This window comes from Ostrea edulis, chromosome 2 (genome assembly GCF_947568905.1).
Source record: "Ostrea edulis chromosome 2, xbOstEdul1.1, whole genome shotgun sequence".
In the NCBI taxonomy this organism is placed as follows: Eukaryota; Metazoa; Mollusca; class Bivalvia; order Ostreida; family Ostreidae; genus Ostrea; species Ostrea edulis.
Window position 1 is genome coordinate 28158482 of NC_079165.1, and position 18552 is coordinate 28177033.

The 18552-nt window shown below is 36.3% G+C and overlaps 1 protein-coding gene across 36 annotated transcripts in view; it reads left to right on the plus strand.

Annotated features, from left to right (window-relative positions):
* LOC125682376 (teneurin-m-like) overlaps positions 1-18552 on the plus strand; it is a 95867-nt gene that overhangs the window by 27374 nt on the left and 49941 nt on the right. For 11 of the 36 annotated variants that reach the window (XM_056156612.1, XM_056156576.1, XM_056156604.1 and 8 more), the window contains one exon: positions 11460-11653. The gene's annotated coding sequence lies outside the window, so the exon portion shown is untranslated. Of the gene's footprint in view, positions 1-1021; positions 1664-3375; positions 6952-11459; positions 11654-14175; positions 15870-18552 lie in introns of those variants that run through there. The other 25 variants (XM_056156601.1, XM_048922906.2, XM_056156599.1 and 22 more) reach the window with 11 other exon arrangements.

Sequence of the window (18552 nt, forward strand, 5' to 3'; positions counted from 1 at the left end):
CTGTGTCATTCAGTGTTTAAGATATTTTATAAGGAGAGTGGATCTCTTGATGCAATTGTATAGAATATTTAATATAAAGCACAAACAAACAATTATAACACCCAACCTTACGTTTACCCCTAGGATCTAAACGATACATGTGAAAATCATTTAATTAATATATAAAGCACTAAATAATCACAACTAGGTACTGAAAATTTTCGCCCCAGCCCGGGGTCGAACCAGCGACGTACAGCACCCGCCTAGCAAGATTGTCAAACCAGTGCGTAAGTCCACTCCGTTTATATATATATATATATATATATATATATATATATATATATATATATATATATATATATATACACATACATGATGAGAATATCCAGATCAAATTTTTTTTGGTGGTTCTGGTTGAATTAATTTTGACAGAGTTGTTCCCCTTGGGCTTAAAAAATTTCAAACAATTCATTATAGTTTCTGCTCATTATCTTAGTCATTTCATGGACTTTAATGAATTAAAATTCAGGATATTATAGATACATCACAAGGATACATGAGTCTGGTTTGTATTCAGTGCATTTCAAATTTTATTTTGCATAGTTTATGCCCCTTCAACTTAGAAAATTTCAAACAAATCAAAGTGTCCACTGATCTCAGTCATATGTGGACATCTTGTGAGGTAGTAGCTATTGATTGGAGAATTTTGATACGGTTCAGTTATTAATGGTTCAGTTATTGATGGTTCTAGATGCAGTTCAGGGAGAATCAGCTAAATACAGTTCAGGGTAGTAGTGATTTATACAGTGTGTTTGGTTTATTTAGTAAAAGTACGTAAAGTTAAGGATTGTTGGTAGTGTAGTATAGGAGAGGGGAGAAAATCTTTGGCTGGACCAGGAATCAAACCCGGGACCCCTGCATTACTAGTCAGGTGCTCTAACCACTGAGCTACCCAGACTGATATCCATGGTCATATACATGTAGCCCTAATTACTACAGTAGTAATTGTTTAACAACCTTCTAAAGAATTTTTCACTCATAGGAAGACGTCGTCATTGCCAGTGAAGGGCTGCAAAATTTAGGCCTATGCTCTGTGTTTACGGCCATTGAGCAGGGAGGGATCTTTATCGTGCCACACCTGCTGTGACACAGGACCTCAGTTTTTGCGGTCTCATCCGAAGGACCACCCCATTTAGTCACCTCTTTCGACAAGCAAGGGGTACTGAGGACCTCTTCTAACCCGGATCCCCACGGGATTATAGTTAAGGGAGTAGTGATTTATTTATAGTAGTGTTTTGAATACAGTTAAGGGACTAGCAGTTGATTTAATGAGCTTAGATACAGGGGTGGTTTTGATTTTTAGTGATATTCTTTTCCCAATGCTCTTTAAATGAATGGATACAATACAAAAGGACACACGTAATATATACATGTTACATTGAATCGAACACGTACATCAATATTTCAACTTGTCCCTTGTGGGGTATGGGAATGAATTGTAACGAGCAAGTTAATTGTTTGTACTTATTAATTAGTAAACACAGTGTCGGAGAACAGACATAGGAACACCGAGTTACATCAGATGCGCTGTGTGTCAGGACCTGGGGATGTTGTTTCTGTAGGGCCTCTGTGTTCGATAACTCAGGTGATGGATAAGGGTCGGATATTGATTGCCCTGCTACAGGTAATTGCTCACCTTTTGTTCAGGTAATAGTTCAATTCAGATGCCCGTTTTCCCAGAACAGAACATTATTTTTATAGATTCCTAACATTAAGTTTATTATCAAAGAAATGTTAAAGCTTTTGCTTAATAAGAGAAGATTGGATCAGATAATTTTTCTACTGTTGCAGCTGAGGGACTTCAAACAAATTTAAATACAGTAATTATTGGCATTGTGTTGAAGCAATTAATGAGATTGAGGTGGGGAGGATATAGGAGATGGAGCATCTGTATTGATCTCTGCCACCTTTCTCCAGCAATTAAGTGACAGTTTCAGAAAAATCAGAGTCACCATTACGTAAATTGTAAAGACTCCATGCATTATTCCTGCACAATTTAAATAGGTGATGGATGTTTTGATAAATTGTGGCCAACAGCAGATATATCCTTGTTTTACCTTGATTTTGGCCTAACAATGCCCATTAAAACAGCCCAGAGGCCTAACAATGCCCAATAAAACAGCCCAGAGGCCTAACAATGCCCAATAAAACAGCCCAGAGGCAGCAACTTTTCGTTGCCACTGTGTTCCATATTGTTTCTCAATCTTTCTTTTCTCTCTTTTTCTCTTTATCTTTCTTCTCTCTCTAGCTTTCTTTTCTCACTTTCTTTTTCTTTCTTTTTTATCTCTTTTCTCTCTATATTTCTTTTCTCTTTCTGTTTCTTTTCTCTCTATATTTTCTCTCTATCTTTCTTCTATCTTTTCTCTCTCTCTTTCTTCTCTTTTCTCTCTATCTTTATTTTCTCTCATTTGTCTTGCTTTCACACACTTCTTGATTGATAATGGAGTGGAATTTATATTAAATTCAGACTGTTCTGTGTAAATCAAACTTTAGTTCCTCACCTCAGCATTATGTTGTACAGACCAGATAAGGGTTGTTTGTCATTGTTTGTTCCTCATAGTAGTCTACTTCATTGTACAAATATATGGACAGAGAGGAGTACCTCGAGTTTTTGACAGGAAAATATCAGATTTCAAAGTTTGACATTTTGTTGATTGAGCATGTGCCTCTTCTGCTGTTGCAAGACTAGACATCATTGACTGGCATGTAGATCTGCGAAATTTCTGCGACACAAGACAATGTTTCATTTGGTGTATGAAGCTAGTGCGTATTGGCTCCAATCTCTCTCCCCTGTGGCTAAGTGTTGCGAAGATTACGTCACTGGCGTCACCAGTGTATCTCGCATGTGTCACTTCTTTTTCAGTGCACTTTGTGCGCCTTATTTAAGTTTGATATCTCAGTGGTAAAATACCCAATAACCCATCAAGAAGTATTTGTCACTTAAGTTTATCATTTTGGGAATTGTAAAGAACTTTTTAGCTTAACTTCCGAATCTTTTAGCGAAACTTACGATATGATCTAGAAAATTAGAAATTTTGTTTTAATGGAGAATTCCATCACTTGGTGGTTAAGAATATGTATTTCTGAGGAATTAGTCTGTTTGAAATGGGCGCTTACATCACTATTTTGCTATTAAAGCCCGTAACAAAATATGCTATTTAAAAAAATTTCCTCAATTCCTCTGAAGCAATTTCATTTGGAGAGTGCAGTCTGGTATTTCACATTCAGGAAACCAATTTTAATTTACAAATTTACAAACTTGGAAGAAATCTGGGAGCAGAGATTTTGTCTTGATAACACGTATTGTAAAGTGCCTTGGAGATATAATGACTTTTCTTTGTGCATTTCATATGTTTCACCGCTAAACCCTACGCAAAAAAAGGCTTGTCCTAAGTTCACTTTCTTTTAAAAAAAGAGGGGTATTTGTGTAATGGTTTAGATGTTAATTGTTCAGCTGATAGATAGAATGTGTTTTGCCTTGCAGATTGAAGCCCATAATGTGTTCTGTAAGTCGTAACACAAACAGGACTGGGTTGGATATTTAAGTTAATATTTCAGCAGGTGACCCCGTACAATTTGGCACTTGGAGAGTTTTAGGACAGACAAGGACTGAGTTGAGTACATTTTGGAGTTACGTACGGATTCTGGTGAGATAAGGTACTTGTTTTTTTTAATCTGACTTTTGATAGAAGATATATTGGTAATAATCTGAGTACCCCCACTTTTCTATTGTGACATGTGTAGGGAAGATGTTACAATTATATAAAAGTGAGTAAGAGTCGGAGAAATCTCGGAATGATCTTTTCAAACATTCTAAACATGAATTGTTATTCACGCGAAGAAACTGTGGTGACTTATCTTTAATTTTGTAGGAATTTTACCAAAGTTATTAGAATTCATGCTTTCCTAGTCAGTTGAAATTTTTTTATGAAACAAAAGTTTTATTAAAAAAGTCAAGATGTTCCGCACGGACCTCAGTATAAAGAAATATTCTGTCAAAATGTAGGTGCCACTGCAGTAGGGTCATTTGCCTCTCACTAACGAGGAGCCATCATTGGTTGTAGTAATGTCATTTTAGAGCTTATTATCCCACATAACAAACAGAAGTACTGGAAGTGGGTAAATATAATCTAATAGGGGCCCCTGATGGAGTTTCTTAATGATGGGATATACGTTTTTACAATTTTACGATTTGTTTGCATCATCCCATTGTTCGGGACTGTAAAATCTCCCAGGATTCTCTCTCCACTGTGGTGATTGGGGCCCTGTTGTGCTTGTAATTGAGGGTAAACATAGCTGAATGGAGAACATGCTTGTTAGAAAGGGGATGATGTTGACTTTGTGGCTGGGAGGTTGTGTAGAGACTATTATTTCATATTTATCTCCACTTTATGGCTTTGTATGAAGTGTCCAGGGGACCGATTTGGAATCTTCCAATCACTGAAAATGTGAACAGATCTGGAATGAAAATTTAATGGCTGTAGGTATGGTTTTCCTTTAAATGTTTGACTGAGACTAGGTATACGCATGGTATCTTTGTGTAACATCTAAAAGCTTCTAACTCACACATTCAAGGTGTTTGATCAGGGACATTATTCAGTTTTTCAGGGCCTCTTTAGCATATCTTTAAAAATCATCTCACTTTCTGTTTCTTTTTACCGAAGCACATTGACTGAGTAACAAATATTGGCTGAGAAGCTTCTAATGTCCAATAATCCTGTACTCGCGACTTTCCCTGTCGATAGTGTCCTTTAAAGTGTCTGTTGACATCGTTTTATAGCACAGTTTACAGACTGAAAGCCTACCCATTAACCAATCTAATTGGAATTTGAGCTGTTCATTATTTCGAGAGGTAAATATTTAGATTTTGGCAAAGTGTATTTACACCAGATGCTCATTCTTTTGAAGGAATAATATATTTCGTGCTATCTCTGTACTCCTTGTTGACACAAACTTGTTTGCGTTGAGTCACGAAAATCCCCTCGCTCAATATCCGCTCTGACCAGACTGGTTATCTGAGGTTCCTCTGTGTGGGCTGTGGGGGCCCCTATTGTTTTCTGAGGACCCTTATCAGTTTTCTGACACTGTGACAAAGTCATTCTTAAAATGTAGTATCCTAGTAGGGATTAGTGATTAGTGTGTCACCTGTTTTCACCTGCTGGGAATGTTGCTAATATTACACATAAGGGAACTACCTGTTTATCAAGGTTTGGAGCAGAAATCTTACAGGGATACCTTTGTTTGGTGATTGGCCTATCTGGCAGTAAACAATATTACAACATCTGTTTGGGACTGCCATACTTTGTTTCAGACAGTCACTATATTGTTTGGGGGACCTCTATCTTTTACTGGGTCTAGAGTTGTAATTCTTGTGAGTACTTTTTTTTAAAATTATAAACTTTTTATAATGGATTAATGCATGTTGGTACTAATTCTGTGTGAATTACTTTTAGTTCCTACTACTAGTACTAGTACTGTATTTTAACCATGCTCTATAGAAACCATTAATAGTAGGAATCAATGATAACCAAGCACATGTTAGTCCATGTGTAAAGACTGGAGGGGGATGCTTTTAAATTCTTACAACAATTTACCAATTAACCATATTTGAATTTAAACATTTGTCCAGTGTGACATTGATTGTTTTTGCTGTATTTAGATTGAGCCCTGTGGGACACTACTAGATCACAGCTCTGTTTTAGCAATTAGTCTGCCCATTCAGTCATAGTGATCCCCTTTTATCAGGTGTTGCAGACAGGTGTGATTTTTGTCATCATGTTGCTTGCAAGGTGTTGATAATTCTTTCTGTTGTCAAAAAGTAGGATTAGAATCAAAGGACTGTTGTTTTACAGACAACCAATTAGCTCTGTTTGTGTGTGTTACAATTATTTTAAAAGCTTTATGGTATTGGAAGGCATTCATGCAACTATAGGAATGTTCTATACCAATTCAGGATCTCTACTTGAGATTGGTTTTGCAAAATGATAAAATTGAATGTTTAACTATTACAAATATGGTTTGTATATTGAGTATTTTAAATTTCTTTTTCTCTAGATATATATTTTTGATTTAGACTTCATAGTTTTTTAAAATCTGATTTATCAAGAGTTAACCTGCTGTCTTCATTGAGTTTCACAAACAATGTCAGGATTTATCTAAATTGTTTATCTAAATGTGGTAGGAACCTGGAAACCCTACCATTGAGAGGTTGGCTAATGAGTGCTAATTACTGATCATTAGAGAATGAAACTGTCAAAAAGTAAAGTTTTACAGGGTGCTGGCATTGTTATGTGGGAGATATTGTGACAGATAGTAGTGGGTTCTGGGGCAGTGGATGGGAGTAGGTGGTCAGGATACTACAGGTAAAATATTATCTACCTGGGGGATCTAGGTGCAATATGACAGTCTGTTGAACATATTCTGAAAACATGTTACATATTTCTCAGGAGGCCTTTATCTGTCCTGTACGTTTTTATGGGGGAAATTTTCTCTTTGGATTGGTTTCATAAAAAGACGGATAATTGCAATTTTCAAGTGAACACATGTGCGTATAAAATTATCACAATTTATTTGAATAAGGAAAAGCCAGGACAATGTGTTTTATTGCTCTCAATTTCTGGGGCTCTGAAGTTTGTTTGTAATGGTTGGTATTAGGACAGATGATGATGGCAATTAAGTCTCTCACATATCAAGGTAATACAGTGTTATCAAGGTTTCTCATCTCCCTTTTAAGATCAGCTGACCAAAAACCAGAAAAAATACCTCACTAGAAATTTAATACCCTTTTCCACCTTAAATGTGTGGCTTTGTCGAGTTTTGATGCACGGATTACTTCATTTTATGATGTAGAGTTATAAGTCGAAGTCTATCAATCGGACCGGACTGGATTTTTATGCAGATCCCCTCAGTGAGGTAAGATTTCTTGGACTTTGGGTGGGAACAGGTGCCCTTGGCTGTAGATGGTCCCTGTGATGTTTGATATTGTTGACACAGTTATTTGTTATTGCGGTGATCACACCTGACTACCTGTGGGACACAGGTCATTCTTCTCAGGACAGGTGAAGAGTGTTGTGTGGGCTTCATGTTGAAGTCATCTGATCTTGTTGGATCATAACCTGACCCAGTCAAGCTTTTGATGGAAATGTGTTTTTCTGATTAATTATAGGCAAGTACATGACTTTATTAAATAGTAGACATTGGTATAATTTTTAGATATTTGAATCATGTTTCTAATTTATTATTTATTTACAATCAAGTAAAGAAATTTTAGTTAGGGCCTATCAAGATTGATCAGCCATTGTGTATGGAGTTTTAAAATAGCATTTGTCTCAGAAAATACTTTGATACACAGATACTAGAAAAGAATATTTACATGATGCTGAAATCCATATCATGGGTTATAACAGGCTAAGTAGCTAGCCCAAGGGCTGAAGGCTTGAGAAGACAAGTTGGGGATATACGTACGTGACATTTCTTAATAGTATACTTTTCGTGACATTTCACATTTTGCTTGCATCCTACAACATGTATCTTGTTTCTGCATACCATGTCTGTTTTAGAGTTAGCATATTTTGATAGTTCCTGGTAATGTAATGTCAGCTCTTATGTATTACAGTAAGTTGTATAAATGGACATTATGGTAGCAAAAATTTCAAGAGAAAAAATTGGATATTGAACTTGGGACCATTACATTACTAGTTAGGTGATCAATAACCTCTGATCTACTCAGGTCAATAAACAAAGCTTGATAATATTACTACATTATAAAATTCAAACCTATATCATCGAGGAGATGAAAAAATAATTTTGGAGAAAATGTCAGAAATGTCGCATATTGTCTTGAAGGTTTTGTAGTGTTGAAGAATCTGGGAATGAGATAGGCATCAGTTCTTGTATATTTTGAAAAATACATGATATCTGTCGTTCTCCTATGAACTGCCTTAGGGACTATTTGATCTGAAAACAAAAGAAGGGGATCTTAAATTGGTAGTTTCTTCTAACCAGCAGAGTTATTGCTGCTGGAAAACTAGTCTAAGAGCACTTTCTTATCAATATCGCCTTAATATTTTATATGCTTTAATGTACACTTTATATAGTACCCAGTCAGGAAGAGCTCCTATTAATTACTCTAAGAAATTTTATATGCCTTTTGCACACAATATGTACGTATAATACCCCTGCTTTGTCAGAAATAAATCATTGGATTGTATATGATTCTATATTTTTATAATTCTGAGTCATTTAATGTGTCCGTGATGTCCATTTTAAGGAGGAATGCTGCATCAGAGAAATTTGATATGGATGAAAAGTGGAGGATATGTGCAACAATATTTTGAAATCAAAAACTTTAAAGTTTTCTTTATTTTGTCCGAAAATGCAGATTCAGTAGAAAGAAATCTTTAAAAGATTAAAACCCCTGCTGGACTTGAACCCATGATTTATAGTTCAGCAGTCGACGTCGACATCATTTAGTCTACTGAGCTTCTTTAAACTATATATATATATATATATATATATATATATAGGCAATGATGTTTGAAATGTATAGACAAAAATATTGCTGATATTTATTTTTTCATTCTTGTTTTAAAAGGAAGTCGGCCATTATGACAATGTAGAGACACATCCTTACATTGACACCTGAAACTGTGCATGTGTCTTATATACGTGAAGTTTGTTTTATGTTTAAATGGTTACGTGTATTTTACTAATTACAGCTAGATGTCGGTCATTCAAGCTCTGCAAAATGTGTTGCGCAATACTCGCTGACTAGAAATAAAGCTTTATATCTTATCATATATAGAAACAAAATTACAAAAATGTAATTACTTGTATAGGGAAAAACATTTAGTTTTATTTGTTATATATCATAAGAAACAAAGAAAAAAGAAGGAAACCACCAAAATACCATACAATTTAAACAAAGAATAGTTTCTACATAATCAGTTTTGCATGTCTATATAAATTACCCCATGATATAAAGAAACAGGACATTTTTATAATATACAAGAAACAGGACATTTTTATATTCCCTGATTATAAACTGATTGTAAGAGTCTGGAGTACTTAAGTGGCCACCTTTATGGACTTTTCTGAGTGCCTGAGCAGTTATGAGGCTGCAGTCTTCATGTAAGAGATGATTGCTATGTAAGGACATTATTATATGTTAAAGCCCTCTGTGTACATGGGGGACAGAAACCCTTGATTAATTGACAACTTCATTAAGCAACACTGCCCTGTTGTGTAAGTGTTGGTGAGATATAGATAAGATTGATTTCCCTTTCAATATGATGGATGGTGCTTAGTTCCAGTTTGAATACTGCACTTCCTGTGAGAACCAGAGGGGTCACCATTTCTATTGGAAACTGCTTCTAATTCAAACACCGACCTTTTCCAGGGCATCGATTCCGCAACTGGCTGTAATTATGAGTAAATACTAAATAAAAGTTTATGGAAGATAAAAGGATAATTTTGATATGTTATTTGATGAAAGTAGCTAGGGATATTATGAAAGTCATAAATGGTATGGATTTTATGGCAGCTACAGCAGGAGAGCTGGTGGTCTGGACGGTTATCAGGGGTTTATCTTACTGCATTGATTTCGACAAATTGATGTCTGAAAGTTTGAGCTTCAGAAGTCTTGAAGGGAACTAGCACCACACATTGCCTCTGCATCTTCATGTATCTGGATGTACTGGCTATTTTTGTTTGTCCAAAATTACCGAATCTTAATTTCTTTGGTTATACACTTGAAATATATGGAAAGTAATGATTTTTTATGGCAAGAAAACATTTTCATGGACAACAAAGTATTTTAGAGTTATTGAAAACAAGACTGGTTAAGTTTATAAATGATGTTTATTTTTTTTTGTCTATGCCGAAGTGGAAAATTACAATTGTCCAAAAATGATTGTGCTTTGATAGGAATTTTGTAGTTGAAGAAGAAATTCTGAAAAATAGGGGGGTCTATACTGTGTTACTGCTGCTACGCGGCGGGTTGTTTGACCACGTCTTCCACGCTGGACTGTCTTCCAAGCTGGACTGTCGGTCTTGGATCAGTGGAGATCGTAAATGTAGATTTCTATTGATTGAGGAGGCATTTTAGATAGACTGACCTGAAATGACCGCTTGACGACACCAGGAAATTGTTTCATTATCTCTCTCAGGTACACTGCCAAGCCATTATCACATGGAATAAATTAACAAAGCATGTAGACACCAGTGCCTGTGAATACATCAGACCATCAATTAGATTTATTTGGGACGGAACTAGCCTTGAAAATTGATGTAAATGCACAACATCCCAAAATGACTGCTGCAGCTGCTGGTATTTTGGTATATATCTCTGGTTTTTGGAGGATTATCTTCCTCCCCCCTGCTTAAATCTACACCTGATACTAATTGAATGAACTATACACAATTAATTTGTGTGCAATGATCAACTTTCTATCAATTGGCTGTTTATTTGTTCAGATGGTTTGGGGCTAGTTTATATCTTCATGCTGGTCTAGGAATTTAAGAGAGCTTGTGCTGATTGTAAAAGGAGGGGGTGAAGATCGCACGTTTCCGTGATCAATGTTTTTCTGTGTCACACTAGTAATACCATATCAGTTATATACTAGTTCTTTAATGTCACCCTCTCAATGAAATAAGGAGATTTTGTTATTTATGTCAATCCAGTTAAATGAACCGCCACAATAATTGTACGAGTGGGATAAGAATTGAAGTTCCCTCATTTAAATAAATAGAAGACTACCTGTCCACAATGTTTACATTTGATGTTTGAGAAGCTTGCAAAGAGCAGGAATGTTTTTCTTATTGTCACTGGTCACTGAGTATGTTCATCCAAAGTTTTTCTTTTAAACAGACTTATTGAATATTGAACTCCCCCTCAAACATGACTGTGTAGATTGTGTAAGCATTTAGGAAAACAAACAAACAAGATAAACAAACAAATGGATTAACAATGGACGAATGGGCAGCTGTGGCATGTTCTATCCCTCCTTCCGACTAACTGAATCGAGTGACTGAATCTAGAAAGGAATTGAATAACCTGAGACTGAATGCTAAGTAGAACACATACCTTATTAATAGTGTAAAGATTTCGTGGAAAGTTACAGGTATAAATGAAACGTTTGATAGTTTTCATGTTGTAGAATATTGTGTAAGTATTCCCTGATGCTGGGAGAAATCAGAAGTGGAAGGTAGATACATTATTAATGTAAAGCTGATAACTGCCGTCAGTCAACTTTTTACATTAAGAGAGACTGACGGACGGCAATTCACTGTATTGGCAGGACGCACTCTCGTTTCAATGTAAGCTTGTACTGTCAATAATATGCACGCTGTTCCATCACATTGAGGAGAGCCAAACCAGAAAGGAATTAAAATTTGTGATGGTTTTTTTTTTTTTACTTCAGGTGTAGGAGTCAATGACACAAGATCAAAACCGATGGAAGAGAATTGACCAAGAGTCTCCCATTTCCTGCACGTTTCACCTACGGAGTTCGCTCAAACTAATTGCTCTTTCTCGCTCTGTGTAGTGGTATTAGTGTGCTGTGACCAGGATTACATGTCTAATTTATTTTTTCTAATGGATATCTATGACTTCAAGGTAAGCTGATTTTCTTTCCATGCAGGTAAATTTTTCATTCCTGTACCTGCCTTTACAAACAATATAAAACATGGAATTCAGCATTTAGGTACATGCATATTAAAGAGTTATGATCTGGCAGTTTGCTGCATTTCAAGGTATTTTTGCTCCATAATGAGTTTGAACTTTTGAACAGGTTACTGATGTTTTCTGTGTGAAGAGGGTGAATCTTTTCTATTTATACTCTATAATGATGTATTATACCAATTCAGTCAACTTTCTGATGATGTTTTTAATTTTGTAAGATATAAAACTTCTACCTGCAGTGCTGACACAGACTTGATGTAAGTCATATTTGCTTAGTTTTTTGGTGGCACCCCCAATTACTAAGCACAAATTGATTTTGAGATTAAATAATGGAATATTGTTGAATGGAACAAATATCAGTCTTTCTCTATGAAAGTCAATTCAGAGTCTCATCTATTATGAAGATTTCTCCTTGACGAATCTCTCGTGAGACCCATCTGACAATTATTTTTTACGTGGTTTCTATTGTCGTTTTACAATGGGAAGCTGGGACTGGGGAAGATTGGGATGTATTAAAAATTAATACGGCATGTAAAAAATGGAGCACATCACAATTATTGTAATGGAAGGGGGCACACGTTTTAAATATTTATATGTGTGAGAGTGGAGAGAACGAATATTTGGCTGTCACAAAATTTTTGCCATCTCTGACTGCTCAGCTTCATGACGGAATTAGTTTCATCATGGATGAGAACTAGCAGTCCTTATTCGGCCCAACATTTTTCTGTTTCAGTGATCATCTATCGTTTTGGGAAGTAATCGCACCATAGGCTTGAAAAATAAAACGTTTCTCATGCACAGATTTAAGCGCAGTGACATAAAATGCACTTGCCCCAAGCTCTGATCAACTGAAGTAGTAAGAGATGAACAATAGGGATTTACGGGTAAAATGATTAGTGGCTGATATTCTTAAATAAAGCTGAAGTTTTTGTTTTTCTGTGTGATGTTGCATGTAAGAAAGAATGTATTTTAGAATATCGCATGACTGGCCTCCTTTTACTGGAAGCTTGTGTCAGTTGCAAATTGATTGAATGAATTTACTGTAGCAGATATTTTATTAAAAGGATTTACTACTTGGAAGTGTAAAGATCTTGGGAATTTCTGAGTGTTTACAAATGCTCCAGTCCAATGAGAGAGACAGAGAGAGAGAGAGAGAGAGAGAGAGAGAGAGATAGAATCAGAGAGAAAGAGAGGGAGAGAAAATCAGAGGAGAGAGAGAGAGAGGCAGAGAATATCAGAGAGAAAATTTGGAGTCAGAGAGAAAATCGGAGAAAGAGGGAATTAGAGGGAGAGAGAATCAGAGAGAGAGAACACCAGAGAGAGAATTGGAGAGAGAAAATCGGAGAGAGATTAAGAGAAACAGAGAGGGAGTGAGAGAGTCAGAGAGAGACTGAGAGTCAGAGAGAGACTGAGAGTCAGAGAGAGAGAGAGATCTCTGGTGTATGTTGATTGAGTGACGGAACACGGGAGTGGTTTGAGAACATGCTTTCTTCATAAGGATTGAGGAGAATGTTTTGCATATTAAGTCTTGATCCACTGCCTATTGTTTCATTGATTTTCTTTATCATGTCAGAATTTGTCTCTGGGGACTTGCTGGAATATTGTATTTTGTAAGTCTGCTTTTCTAAGCACGACAGGAATCAAGATTTCACAGTGGAACATAAAACAGAAGAGGTATTGACATCTCAGGAAAAATGAGATTTGTAGGTTTTAAGGATTCAAAGTACAGGAAGTCATCTATGAATTTATTTTTGAAATTTAAAAAGATTAGTAATAGTTTTGGGTTATCTCCCTTATTACCTTCCAACCCACCCACCCCTCATGTATTTTAGACATTCCTATTGGATATGACATCAAAACATGTTGGATTTAATACATAGATTGTCTATCATGGCAGTTGTCTAACTCTCTAGAACTGTCGAGTTGAATTGAATGTTACAGCATTCAAATGGCTTAACCTGACACACACATCTCTCTCTCTCTCTCTCTCTCTCTCTTCATTTCTCATCTTTCTTTCCAGCAGTGTTCAGGCTAATGAGCAATCTAGAGGCACACAGGCATGTAGAAAATTCAAAGCCTCCCCCACCCCCTTCAGTCTCTATATCTATAGAATTCCATCACATTTCTTCCTCAGTTCACATTTACCCCAAATCTTGCCAACCTCCTGACCTCTGGGTTAGTCGATGATAGGCAATAATTGGGTGACTTCACCAATTGACACACAAGGTACCATAAATACATGTAGCCTGTCAGGTGAAACATATTATATTGGGTGTCTGAATCTTTCTCATAGTTTGGATTGAAATCATAGCACATGACTTTTGCCAAATTTATGTTACAGTCACCCTGAATTCAGTAATGGTAACATTCTCGCCAGACAGAAACACTGGTTTATGAAGTGTTTACATTTGTTGTGCTTTATGAGACATTTGTATATCTGTGAAGTTCTTTGGTAGGCTGCTCAGGAAGCCACAGACTCGGGGAATGTTGAGGCGGGTTGGCAGCTAATGTGGGAATGACATGACTCTGGAACAAGCAGCTGGGCATGTTGTTTATACTCGAGTACTTTTATTTTTTCACCTGAGCTTTGTCTCTGATGATTGAAGTGAAATTGCTTGAGTGTGGATCTGCATTGCATAATCAGTTAGAAAGAGAGGAATTCTTGTAAAACCTCGCAGCTGTTAATGCATTACAAAACAGTAAGAGAAAAAACACCAAGAAATGAGGAAAAGATTTGTAAATAATGAAAAAAAATTTATTATAGATAAATTGTACAGATCTTTGCCACTTGAAGAGTTTGAGACAGGTGAAATGTTTTGGAGGTTGTAGAATACTAGTATATGAACGTGCAGGTTCTGTACTCTCTCAGGCTTTGTCATTATTAAGATGTCTCGAGAAGGAATTTTTATATGCCACACCTACATAAGGTACAGTGTACGCTGGATATTCTGATCCAGTGATTTTACTTACATAAAGTTTTCAGTAAAATGGAGAACATCGTATGGATAAACAAGAAAGTAAAAGAAACCCTTCCTCTTTCTCCCTACTTTTTTGGAAAGTGAAAGCTACTTTTTCATTAGCAAGGCTATTTTATAGTGGATTATTTCTCTATCAGGTGACAGTGATTGTGATCATTAACAAGGTGTGACTGTATTTTATATTATTTCTCTATCAGTTTACAGTGATTGGGGTATGTAAGGTTTGTCTGTATTATACAGTAGCTTACTAATATCTCTCTATCAGACCCCCTTCACTCGGGATTCTGCCTTCCTGTTCCACAGAAGAGAGGTACCATTGTCATAATGCTGCCTAAATATGATGATCAATTTCCTGCTTCCAGAGTGATTATCTTCGGAGTAACTGAGTCCATCAATTTGTGTTAGTGAATCCCTGTGTAATTGTTCCATCTGCATTAATGGGGATTGCATTGTGCAGCAGAAAGTGGGGCAATCTGCAATGGAGGGGGGGACCAAAGTCTTGATGGCTGTAATCGTTTAATCATAATGACATTGTGGCATCGTGTCTGGATCTCCACGGAGAATTGTGCTTTATGGAGAAACCTAAATGGGACAGAAGAAATGAAAATGTCACAGAGTCCATTTTGAATTAGGAAGACATGAAAAATGTATTAAGATCCTTTTGTAAAGAGACTTTAAAAATCTGGTAATTACAATAATCGAAATGTCAGAGGTTTCTCAACTCAAGGGAATTAAAAAAAAATTCCACTTAAATACATGTTCAGTGTAGAAAGGAACAGATTGAGGCAATGATAACATGTAGAAGCTTTGATGTAATATCAGGGTTATGTTATCCATTGCTAAATCATTTCACAAGATAAATGCTCCCTATGTGGCATTGCTTAAAGACACACTCCCTCTGCAGGGGTCAGGGGGTCATGAAAGTGTTGCCTTGATTTGATTGGCTGTTTTTGTTTATCACTTCTTGGCAGACCTGCAGCTGAGAAATAATTGTTAATGGAGGGAGCAATGTAACATTGCAATGGATGTATTATATAATGTGCACTGGAAGAAGTTTGTTGTAATAGTGGCTTGGCTTTTTTAAACATTGTGTAAAGTTTTAGAAACATGGACTAGAGCGTGATTGCTGTCACACGGGTGGATTTATTCGTTGTGTACTGTGAATGATGTTGGTGAGTGTTGCAACAAGTTCTCTTCATTTTTAATTTAAGTTGTAAATTTTTTATCATCACCTTAGTGAACAGAGCAACTTTTAAAAGAACTTATACTTGCCTATGTAAAGGTGTAAATCATTTTTGGTTTTAAAATGAAGTTTAAAATGTTTATTTTGTATATTTTTGTGTGATACTTTTGGTGGTTACCGTTGGGACAAATGCAGGTACATTTACATAGGAGAAACTTGAATCCTTTCTGGGGTGCGATTTTGTCACCACATGCACAGTTTCACCAATCTATTTTTGAGAGTAAAACTTAGTATTTTACAACTGGAAGTGCATAAGAATAAGTAAATACAATATATTTATTTTCTACCAAGCTCTGGGGGAGTGGGGGTTGGAAACACACCCCACCCCCCATATGCGCACCCACCTTACATACTAATCCTCCATCAATGAAAAAAAGTTTGATAAAATTAAAAACAGGCAGAAAACTTCTGTAGGGTAATAAAGATTGCAACATGCATGTGTATAAAAAGAATTTCATAAATCTGTATTTAATGTCAAGGTAATAATATCCCTAAAGGCTATAAGGTTATGTATTCATCCCGTGTAGTATTGACATAATATTTATAGAGTGAATCTAAACAATATCACATTGTACAGAATCCTAACCCTTAACCCACTGATGAAATACTTCAGCATTCATGTCTCAGAACAATATCACAAAGTACAAAATCCTAACCTTTAACCCACTGATGAAAAAATTTAGCATTCATGTCTCAGAACAATATCACAAAGTACAGAATCCTAACCCTTAACCCACTGATGAAATACTTCAGCATTCATGTCTAAGAACAATATCACATTGTACAGAATGACCTAACCTTTAACCCACTGATGAAAAAATTCAGCATTCATGTCTAAGAACAATATCACATTGTACAGAATCCTAACCTTTAACTCACTGATGAAATACTTCAGCATTCATGTCTCAGAACAATATCACAAAGTACAGAATCCTAACCTTTAACCCACTGATGAAAGAATTCAGCATTCATGTCTCAGAACAATATCACAAAGTACAGAATCCCAACCCTTAACCCACTGATGAAATACTTCAGCATTCATGTCTCAGAACAATTATATCACATTGTACAGAATGACCTAACCTTTAACCCACTGATGAAATAATTAAACTTTTACATCTCCTAAATAGATTCAAGTTTGCTGTGTACCCCCACTTTTATATTGTGACACGGAGGAAGCCTGGGGGTGGGATGGGGGTGGGGGTGTAAGAATCAGAGGAATCTCGGATTATTGGAAGCGATACATTGAGATCCATTCAAAATCCTATAATTAATCACGCTTACAGTTAAATCTTTTCACAAACATAAGTCTTAGCAAGTAAAGTGACAAGGTTGATAATTTTTCACCTTGCTCATGCATGTAATGCTAAACTAACTCTTTAAGTTGAAGGGTGGGGGAGGGAATTGGGGGTGGAGGCTGTCTACAGTTTTCATATCACGTGTATGGGGCCGGGTATACTAAGGAATTGTAACGGGGAGATTTGATGTAAGCAGTTCGCTATTGGATGTGGATCAAATGTTGTCTGTTGCACAAAATAAACTCCTGATTTTAATCTGTTTCAATTGTATGATGACCTCAAAACATAGACACAATTGACATCACATATCTATTGTTTTGCCCTGGCTATGATCGTTATATTGATTTCATTAAATACATTGGACCATATGTGGTGGACACTGCATTGTGTAGGAGATCACAGGACTAGGGTGTAATTGAGAAATTTTAATGTGATAAAAAGGGATACTTGTATAAAAGTTGTTAAGATTATGTTTTTTATGCGATAAATTCAGTCGGAGTAATGTTAGGCCTTAGAGACTCGAATTTTCTCTGTCCTATTCTTTAGAAATCACTAACTGACTAAGCAAGCACCCTGAACCTTAGAAATATTTTGAATAAAAGGTTTTCTTCAGCATCATGTTGCTTTCATGTGAGACATGTTGTCTGTTTTATGAAGTTCTGAAGGTTTTAAACTTGTGTGTGTGTGTATCAGGCAAGAAAATCCAATTATTAAACCTAATAAAGTTCTCATGGTGTAACAATACAATGACGCGAGCCCCCTCTGATAGGGAGGTCATCAACAGCCCAACTTTATATCCATACCCTCTAACTCGATTATTTCCAGTCTTCCTGAGTGGGTTTAAAATATAATTGAATTCCTTTTCATAAAATGTCATCTCCCTTGCTCAGTCAATTGAGGAAAAACATTAACTTTGATGACTGTTGTAAACCCTCCTGCTGTTTGGGGGGGAGAAGGTATGGAGACCCCTTTATTTGTACTCAGATGGGCAGTAAAACTGGTTCACAGTGGTAGTGGGCAGTGGTCAATCAACCTGATCCCCGCTTTATGGTTCTGTGGAGGATTGTTCTGAAGATTAGCTGATTGAATTACTGAAATAAAATGTGAGATGGTTACCAGAAAGAATAACAGGTGCTGTAGTCTCATGGAAGTGGCCAGACATAAAAATGTCACAAAGCAGACCGACTGACCAGACCCACACCACTAAATCAGAGAGATACCGTCCAGAGCAAGGTCATTCAATCAGCTGGATGCTGACCAGTGCCAGGGTCCGCTGCCATCACTAAATCAAACCCAATGGGTCAGTTTGATCAG